Here is an 8,200-nt window from a genome sequence, read left to right as displayed (position 1 = left end):
TCAGAATGGAGCATCATAGGTATCTTCTATGATGGTCTGTCTGAACTGTCCAAGATGTCATTGGACAACTCTGCTGGAGAATCTCTTCATCTGAAGAAGACGCCTGCAGAAGCTCAGAAACTCATTGAAATGGTTGCAAATAACCAATTCATGTACACCTCTGAAAGGAATCCTGTGAATAATGGGACAAGTCAGAAGAAAGGAGTTCTTGAGATTGATACTCTGAATGCCATATTGGCTCAGAACAAAATATTGACTCAGCAAGTCAATATGATTTCTCAGAGTCTGTCTGGAATGCAAGCAGCAATAGTCAGTACCAAAGAAGCTTCATCTGAAGAAGAAGCTTATGATCCTGAGAACCCAGCAATGGAAGAGGTGAATTACATGGGAGAATCCTATGGAAACACCTAAAATCCTTCATGGAGAAATCATCCAAACCTCTCATGGAAGGATCAACAGAGGCTTCAACAAGGCTTCAACAACAATAATGGTGGAAGAAATAGGTTTAGCAATGGCAAACCTTTTCCATCATCTTCTCAGCAACAAACAGAGAATTCTAAGCAGAACCACTCTGAATTAGCAACTGTAGTCTCTGATTTAATTAAAACCACTCAAAGTTTCATGACTGAAACAAGGTCCTCCATTAGAAATTTGGAGAAACAAGTGGTTCAGCTAAGTAAGAAAGTTACTGAACTCCCTCCTAGTACTCTTCCAAGCAATACAGAAGAGAATCCAAAAGGAGAGTGCAAGGCCATCAACATAACCCACACGGCCAAACCTGGAGAGGAGGAAGAGGCAGTGATCTCCACTGAGGAAGACCTCAATAGACGTCCATTGGCCTCCAAGGAGTTCCCTAATGAGGAACCATGGGAATCTGAGGCTCACACTGAGACCATAGAGATTCCATTGAATTTACTTTTGCCATTCATGAGTTCTGATGAGTATTCTTCCTCTGAAGAGGATGAAGATGTTACTGAAGAACAAGTTGCTAAGTACCTTGGAGCAATCATGAAGCTAAATGCCAAGCTATTTGGTAATGAGACTTGGGAGGATGAACCCCCTTTGCTCACCAAAGAACTGGATGACTTGATGGTGCAAGAAATTGTGATCATCAATGGCGCCATCAACATGGTACGCTCAATTGTAATCTCAACTTTTTATCACAACTTCGCACAACTAACCAGCAAATGCACTGGGTCATCCAAGTAATAAACCTTACGCGAGTAAGGGTCGATCCCACGGAGATTGTTGGTATGAAGCAAGCTATGGTCATCTTGTAAACCTCAGTCGGGCGGATATAGAATGGTTATGGAGTTTTCGAATATTAATAATAAAATAGGGATAGAAATACTTATGTAAATCCTTGGTGAGAATTTCGGATAAATGCATGGAGATGCTTTCGTCCCTCTAAACCTCTGCTTTTCCTGCTGTCTTCATCCAATCAGTCTTACTCCTTTCTATGGCTGGCTTTATGTAAGGACATCACCGTTGTCAATGGCTACTTTTGATCCTCTCTGGAAAATGGTCCGATGCACTGTCACTGCATGGCTAATCGTCTGGAGGCGTCACCCTTGCCAATGGCTGCATCCTATCCTCTTGTGAAAATAGTCCAAATGCTCTGTCACAGCACGGCTAATCATCTGAGGTTCTCAATCATACTGGAATAGGATTCACTCTCCTTTTGCGTCTGTCACTACGCCCAGTACTCGCGAGTTTGAAGCTCGTCACAGTCATTCAATCCCAAAGTCCTACTCGGAATACCACAGACAAGGTTTAGACTTTCCGGACTCTCATGAATGCCACCATCAATCTAGCTTACACCACGAAGATTCTGATTAAGAGATCCAAGAGATACTCATTCAATCTGAGGTAGAACGGAAGTGGTTGTCAGGCACGCGTTCATAGGGAATGATGATGATTGTCACGTTCATCACATTCAGGTTGAAGTGCGAATGAATATCTTAGAAGCGGAACAAGTTGAATTGAATAGAAAACAGTAGTACTTTGCATTAATCTTTGAGGAACAGCAGAGCTCCACACCTTAATCTATGGAGTGCAGAAACTCTACCGTTGAAAATACATAAGTGAAAGGTCCAGGCATGGCGGAATGGCCACCCCCCAAACGTGATCCATAGGATCAAAATATAATCCAAAGATGATCCAAAGATGTCTAATACAATAGTAAAAAGTCCTATTTATAATAAACTAGCTACTAGGGTTTACAGAAGTAAGTAATTGATGCATAAATCCACTTCCGGGGCCCACTTGGTGTGTGCTTGGGCTGAGCTTGAATGTTACACGTGCAGAGGCTCTTTCTGGAGTTGAACGCCAGGTTGTAACGTATTTCTGGCGTTCAACTCTGGTTTGTGACTTGTTTCTGGCGTTTAACTCCAGACAGCAGCGTAGAACTGGCGTTCAACACCCTTTTACGTCATCTAAACTCGTTCAAAGTATGGAATATTATACATTTCTGGAAAGCCCTGGATGTATACTTTCAAACGCAATTGGAAGCGCGCCATTTTGAGTTCTGTAGCTCCAGAAAATCAACTTTGAGTGCAGGGAGGTCAGAATCCAACAGCATCAGCAGTCCTTCTTCAACCTCTGAATCTGATTTTTGCTCAAGTCCCTCAATTTTAGCCAGAAAATACCTGAAATCATAGAAAAACACACAAAATCATAGTAAAGTCCAGAAATGTGAATTTAGCATAAAAACTAACAAAAACATCCCTAAAAGTAACTAGATTCTACTAAAAACATACTAAAAACAATGCCAAAAAGTGTATAAATTATCCGCTCATCACAACACCAAACTTAAATTGTTGCTTGTCCCCAAGCAACTGAAAATCAAATAGGATAAAAAGAAGAGAATATACTATAAATTCCAAACTATTAATGAAACATAGCTCCAATCAGATGAGCGGGACTTGTAGCTTTTTGCCTCTTGAATAGTTTTGGCATCTCACTTTATCCATTGAAGTTCAGAATGATTGGCTTCTATAGGAACTCAGAGTTCAGATAGTGTTATTGATTCTCCTAGTTCAGTATGATGATTCTTGAACACAGCTATTTTATGAGTCTTGGCCGTGGCCCTAAGCACTTTGTTTTCCAGTATTACCACCGGATACATAAATGTCACAGACACATAATTTGGTGAAACTTTTCAGATTGTGACTCAGCTTTGCTAAAGTCCCTAATTAGAGGTGTCCAGGGTTCTTAAGCACACTCTTCTTTTGCTTTGGACCTTGACTTTAACCGCTTAGTCTCAAGTTTTCACTTGACACCTTCACGCCACAAGCACATAGTTAGGGACAGCTTGGTTTAGCCGCTTAGACCAGGATTTTATTCCTTTAGACCCTCCTATCCACTTATGCTCAAAGCCTTGGGATCCTTTTTATTTGCCCTTGCCTTTTGGTTTTAAGGGTTATTGGCTTTTTGCTCTTGCCTCTTGGTTTTAAGAGCTTTTGGCTTTTTCTACTTGCTTTTTCTTTTTCTTTCTATTTTTTTTCACCTATTTTTTTTTCTGCAAGCTTTGTTCTTTGCTACTTTTTCTTGCTTCAAGAATCATTTTTTATGATTTTTCAGATTATCAAATAACATGTCTCCTTATCATCATTCTTTCAAGAGCCAACATATTTAACATTCTTTAAACAACAACTTCAAAAGACATATGCACTATTCAAGCATTCATTCAGAAGACAAGAAGCATTGTTACCACATCAATATAATTAAACTAAGTTCAAGGATAAATTCGAAACTCATGTACTTCTTGTTCTTTTGAATTAAAACAGTTTTCATTTAAGAGAGGTGATGGATTCATAGGACATTCATAACTTTAAGACAAAGTTACTAAATACTAATGATCATGTAATGAAGACACAAACATGGATAAGCACTTAACATAGAGAAAATGAAAAATAGAGAAAGTAAGAACAAGGAATGAGTCCACCTTAGTGATGGTGGCGTTTCCTTCTTGAGGAACCAATGATATCCTTGAGCTCTTCTATGTCTCTTCCTTGTCTTTGTTGCTCCTCCCTCATTGCTTTTTGATCTTCTCTTATTTCATGAAGGATGATGGAGTGCTCTTGATGTTCCACCCTTAATTGTCCCATGTTGGAACTTAATTCTCCTAGGGAGGTGTTGATTTGCTCCCAATAGTTTTGTGGAGGAAAATGCATTTGAGGCATCTCCGGGATCTCATGGTGATGAGCTTCCTGCACCTCTTGAGCTCCATGAATGGGCTCTCTTGCTTGCTCCATCCTTTTCTTAGTGATGGGCTTCTCTTCCTCAATGGGAATGTCTCCTTCTATGAAAGCTCCAGCTGAGTAACATAGATGGCAAATAAGATGAGGAAAAGCTATCCTTGCCATGGGGGAGGACTTTTCGGCTATTTTGTAGAGTTCAAGGGAGATGACTTCATGAACTTCTACTTCCTCTCCAATCATGATGCTATGAATCATGATGGCCCGATCCACAGTAACTTCGGATCGGTTGCTAGTGGGGATGATGGAGCGTTGTATGAACTCTAACCATCCTCTAGCTACAGGCTTGAGGTCCAGTCTTCTTAGTTGAACCGGCTTGCCTTTGGAGTCAATCTTCCATTGAGCTCCTTCCACACATATGTCCATGAGAACTTGGTCCAACCTTTGATTAAAGTTGACCCTTCTAGTTTAGGGGCGTGCATCTCCTTGCATCATAGGCAAGTTAAACGCCAACCTCACATTTTCCGGGCTAAAATCTAAGTATTTCCCCCGAACCATGGTGAGATAATTCTTTGGGTCTGGGTTCTTACTTTGATCATGGTTCCTAGTGATCCATGCATTGGCATAGAACTCTTGAACCATTAGGATGCCGACTTGTTGGATGGGTTTTGTTAGAACTTCCCAACCTCTTCTTTGGATTTCATGTCGGATCTCCGGATACTCATTCTTCTTGAGCTTGAAAGGGACCTCGGGGATCACCTTCTTCTTGGCCACAACATCATAGAAGTGGTCTTGATGAGCTTTGGAGATGAATCTTTCCATCTCCCATGACTCGGAGGTGGAAGCTTTTGTCTTCCCTTTCCCTTTTCTAGAGGATTCTCCGGTCTTGGGTGCCATCAATAGTAATGGAAAAACAAAAAGCTTATGCTTTTACCACACCAAACTTAGAAAATTGCTTGCCCTCGAGCAAGAAAAGAAAGAGTAGATGAAGAAGAAGAAGAAATAGAGGAGAGGGAGAAGGGGTTGTGTTTCGGCCAAGAAGAGAAGAGACTGTTGTGTTGTGTGAAAATGAAAAAGCATGGAGGGCTTTATATAGGGAAGGGAGGGAGGGTAAGGTTCGGCCATAAGGGTGGGTTTTGGGTGGGAAATTGATTTTGAATTTTGAAAGTAGGTGGAGTTTATGAGGTAGGTTTATGGGGAAGAGTGGATGGATGTGAGTGGTGAAGTGGTGATAGGGAAGAGAGATTGAGGTGATTGGTGAAGAGTTTTGGGGAAGAGTGTTTATGGGATTATGTGAAAGAGGGGTGAGAAGAAGTGAGTGGAGGTAGGTGGGGATCCTGTGGGGTCCACAGATCCTGAGGTGATCCTGTGGGGTCCACAGATCCTGAGGTGTTCAAGGATTTACAACCTTGCACCAAATTAGGCATGCAAAATGCCCTTGCACAAAACTCTGGGCGTTCAGCGCTAGATTGGTGCTTGTTTTGGGCGTTAAACGCCCATTTGTTGCCCATTTCTGGCGTTGAACGCCAGAACCATGCTTGTTCTGGGCGTTCAGCGCCAGCTCTTCTCCAGGGTGCAATTCTGGCGTTCAAACGCCCAGATGCTGCCCATTTTGGGCGTTCAGCGCCAGAACCATGCTCTGTTCTGGCGTTGAACGCCAGCCAGATGCTTCTTACTGGCGTTTAAACACCAGTAAAGTCTTCCTCCAGGGTGTGATTTTTCTTCTGCTGTTTTTGATTCCATTTTCAATTTTTATATTTATTTTGTGACTCCACATGATCATGAACCTAATAAAACATGAAAGAACAAGAAAAATAGAATTAGATAAAAATTGGGTTGCCTCCCAACAAGCACTTCTTTAATGTCAATAGCTTGACAGTGGGCTCTCATGGAGCCTCACAGATGTTCAGAGCATTGTTGAGACTCCCCAAAACCAAACTTAGAGTTTGGATATGGGAGTTTAACACCAAACTTAGAGTTTGGTTATGGCCTCCCAACACCAAACTTAAAGTTTGACTGTGGGGGCTCTGGTTGACTCTGCAGTGAGAGAAGCTTTTTATGCTTCCTCTCCATTGGTACAGAGAGAGATCCTTGGGTTTTAAACACAAGGTTATCCTCATTTAATTGAAGGATCAATTCTCCTCTGTCCACATCAATCACAGCTCTTGCTGTGGCTAGTAAGGGTCTTCCAAGGATGATGAATTCATCCTCATCCTTCCCGGTATCTAGGACTATGAAATCAGCAGGGATGTAAAGGCCTTCAACCTTTACTAACACGTCCTCTACTTGTCCATAAGCCTGTTTTCTTGAATTGTCTGCCATCTCTAATGAGATTTTAGTGGCTTGAACCCCATAGATTCCCAGTTTCTCTATTACAGAGAGGGGCATGAGGTTTATCCCTGAACCAAGGTCACACAGAGCCTTCTCAAAGGTCATGGTGCCTATGGTACAAGGTATTAAGAACTTTCCAGGATCCTATTTCTTCTGAGGCAGTTTCAGTTGATCCAGATCACTTAGTTCATTGGTGAACAAGTGAGGTTCATGTTCCCAAGTCTCAATACCAAATAATTTGGCATTCAGCTTCATGATTGCACCAAGAAACTTGGCAGCTTGCTCTTCAGTAACATCCTCATTCTCTTCAGAAGAGAAATACTCATCAGAGCTCATGAATGGCATAAGGAGGTTTAATGGAATCTCTATGGTCTCTAGATGAGTCTCAGATTCCTTTGGTTCCTCAAAGGGAAGCTCCTTATTGATCACTGGACGTCCTAGGAGGTCTTCCTCCTTGGGATTCACGTCCTCTCCTTCCTTCACAGGTTCGGCCATGGTGATTAATTCAATGGCCTTGCACTCTCCTTTTGGATTTTCTTCTGTATTGCTTGGGAGAGTACTAGGAGGGATTTCAGTGATCCTTTTACTCAGCTGGCCCACTTGTGCCTCCAAATTTCTAATGGATGACCTTGTTTCATTCATGAAACTCACAGTGGCCTTAGATAGATCAGAGACTAAGTTTTCTAAATTAGAGGTATTTTGTTCGGAGTTCTCTGTCTGTTGCTGAGTGGATGATGGAAAAGGTTTACTATTGTTAAACCTATTTCTTCCACCATTATTAAAGCCTTGTTGAGGCTTTTGATCCTTCCATGAGAAATTTGGATGATTTCTCCATGATGGGTTATAGGTGTTTCCATAAGGTTCATCCATATAATTTACCTCTGCTATTGTAGGGTTTTCAGGATCATAAGCTTCTTCTTCAGAAGATGCCTCTTGAGTACTGTTGGATGCGGCTTGCATTCCATTCAGACTCTGAGAAATCATATTGACTTGCTGAGTCAAAATTTTGTTCTGAGCCAATATGGCATTCAGAGTATCAATTTCAAGAACTCCCTTCTTCATAGGCGTCCCATTACTCACAGGATTCCTCTCAGAAGTGTACATGAACTGGTTATTAACAACCATGTCAATGAGTTCTTGAGCTTTTACAGGCATTTTCTTTAGGTGAATGGATCCACCTGCAGAAGTATCCAATGACATCTTAGCCAATTCAGATAGACCATCATAGAATATATCCAGGATGGTCCATTCTGAAAGCATGTCAGAAGGACACTTTTTGGTCAGTTGCTTGTATCTTTCCCAAGCTTCATAGAGGGATTCACCTTCTTTCTGTCTGAAGGTTTGAACATCCACTCTAAGCTTGCTCAGATTTTGAGGAGGAAAGAACTTGGCTAAGAAAGCCATGACCAGCTTGTCCCAAGAGTTCAGGCTATCTCTGGGTTGAGAGTCCAACCACACTCTAGCTCTGTCTCTTACAGGAAAAGGGAAAAGCATGAGCCTGTAGACTTCAGGATCTACTCCATTAGTCTTAACAGTATCACATATCTGCAAGAATTCAGTTAAGAACTGAAAAGGATCTTCAGATGAAAGTCCATGAAACTTGCAGTTCTACTTCATCAGAGAAACTAATTGAGGTTTCAGCTCAAAGTTGTTTGCTCAAATGGCAGGAA

General features: G+C 41.6%; 1 non-coding gene across 1 annotated transcript; it reads left to right on the top strand.

Annotated features, from left to right (window-relative positions):
- The first annotated feature begins 7,784 nt into the window (after nucleotides 1–7,784).
- Nucleotides 7,785–7,892, top strand: LOC148571631 (small nucleolar RNA R71). The gene has a single exon (XR_015908603.1). It is a non-coding gene; the product is annotated as a small nucleolar RNA R71 (small nucleolar RNA).
- The last annotated feature ends 308 nt before the right edge of the window (nucleotides 7,893–8,200 follow it).

The sequence above is a fragment of the Arachis ipaensis genome, chromosome B3 (assembly GCF_059453495.1).
Source record: "Arachis ipaensis isolate K30076 ecotype BB chromosome B3, ASM5945349v1, whole genome shotgun sequence".
Classification (NCBI taxonomy): domain Eukaryota; kingdom Viridiplantae; phylum Streptophyta; class Magnoliopsida; order Fabales; family Fabaceae; genus Arachis; species Arachis ipaensis.
Note: the sequence above shows the minus strand (reverse complement) of the source record. Positions and strands in the feature narration are given on the sequence as shown.